Genomic DNA, 1,784 nt, shown 5'->3' on the forward strand with positions numbered 1-1,784 from the left:
TTTGAACTCAGAACGTAAAGACAGACGAAATACCTATTTCTTTACTACCCAAAAGGGGCTAAACACAGAGAGGACAAACAAGGACAGAAAAACGGATTAAGTCGATTATATCGATCCCAGTGCGTAACTGGTACTTATTTAAGCGACCCCGAAAGGATGAAAGGCAAAGTCGACCTCGGCGGAATTTGAACTCAGAACGTAACGGCAGACGAAATACCTTTAAGCATTTCACCCGGCGTACTAACGATTCTGCCAGCTCGCCACCTTAATGTAATTACAATTAACTAATTGACTCCTTTGTATAATAATAACTGCTTCATATACTAACTTCTTTATACTATATCCCCTCTAACATCGAATTCCGTATTATACTGTATCTCTTATAAATGATTTCCCTGCATACCGACTTCCTGAGTATGTTGTACTCATTGCTATACTAACCTAATGCGTCGCTTTTGATTTGTTGGTGAAAGCAGTTCCGCTAAATGCATCGCTAATGCCCTTTCACGAAAGGCATTACTTAATGCCACGCATCCATTTTTCCTTTCTGTAATACATTCAAGTTAATAACTCAAAAGAAATCAACACATTAACAAATACACACGCACTTAAATACATACATCGCATAAGCTCTCGTACATAGCTGCATATAGAAACATGTTAGTGAGTCAGTAAGCCTGAATGCTTACGTGTGTGCATGCATCCGTGTGTGTGCGTGTGTGTGAGGAGCAAATACAGACGGGGTCGATTTAGCCATTCATCTCTCTGGGGGTTGATAAATTAGCTATAAGTCAAATACTGCGATCGATGCCGGCAACACATTTATCCAGTTAATATTTATGGCCTTCTGCCAAAAGTGAAAATCATTGTTATTAGAGAAATGCTGCGTTACCAAACCCAGGGTCTTTGAATACGCTTCTTTCTACATTCCTGTCAATAACGTCTGTTAGTTCCTACCTCGAAGCTTTTCTAAAGTTATGTGGACATTTTAGCTGGATCGTTTGAGCGAAGGACAAAATGATTTGTGCTAGATACGTTTCTTTGCGTTCTGAGTTCAAATTCCACAGAGGTCAACTTTGCTTTTCATTCTTCCGGGGTCGATCAAATACAGTACGCCTATACTCGTTTGCCACATGTGTTTGCTTAAAAAAATTACAACACCGTGTTAAATGAATCAGTGGTATCAGCGATAATGAATAATAGAACATATGGCAAAAATGGGCTTTGTCCCGAAACCCAAAGTTGTCTTGAGCATTGTGGATGGTCGCTGCGGCGCGGTTATGTAGTGTAAGCAGAATACTTGATTGCTGACGCGTGATATGACAAACCAGTTCGTGACAAGCGTAACACGATACACAAATAACGTATCAGTGATGAATGAATCAGATTTGACACAAGATGAACTAATGAAATACTGGAGTCTATGTAATCGATTAACGCTCTCACTACAAAATTCTGGCCTTGAGCCAACTTTGGAAATTTCTAAAAATGTTTACTAACAATTTAGATTGACGTAAGTATATTGTTTGACTGGTATACAATATTCCCTCGACTATCGCGGGTGTTACGTTCCAAAACCTCCCACAGAAATAATTAGAATCTAAAAAATATATATAAATATCTATCGGCCGCAGAAAACCGCGATATAAATTTACATAACCAGAAAACTCTGCGATGTATTGGGTGCATGATGCGTGAACCGCGATGTACTGAATGCGCAACAGGTGAACTGCGATATGGTGAATGATTACTGTACTCTTTTATCCAGCACAGAAGGATAAAAG

The sequence above is a fragment of the Octopus sinensis genome, linkage group LG8 (assembly GCF_006345805.1).
Source record: "Octopus sinensis linkage group LG8, ASM634580v1, whole genome shotgun sequence".
Lineage (NCBI taxonomy): Eukaryota > Metazoa > Mollusca > Cephalopoda > Octopoda > Octopodidae > Octopus > Octopus sinensis.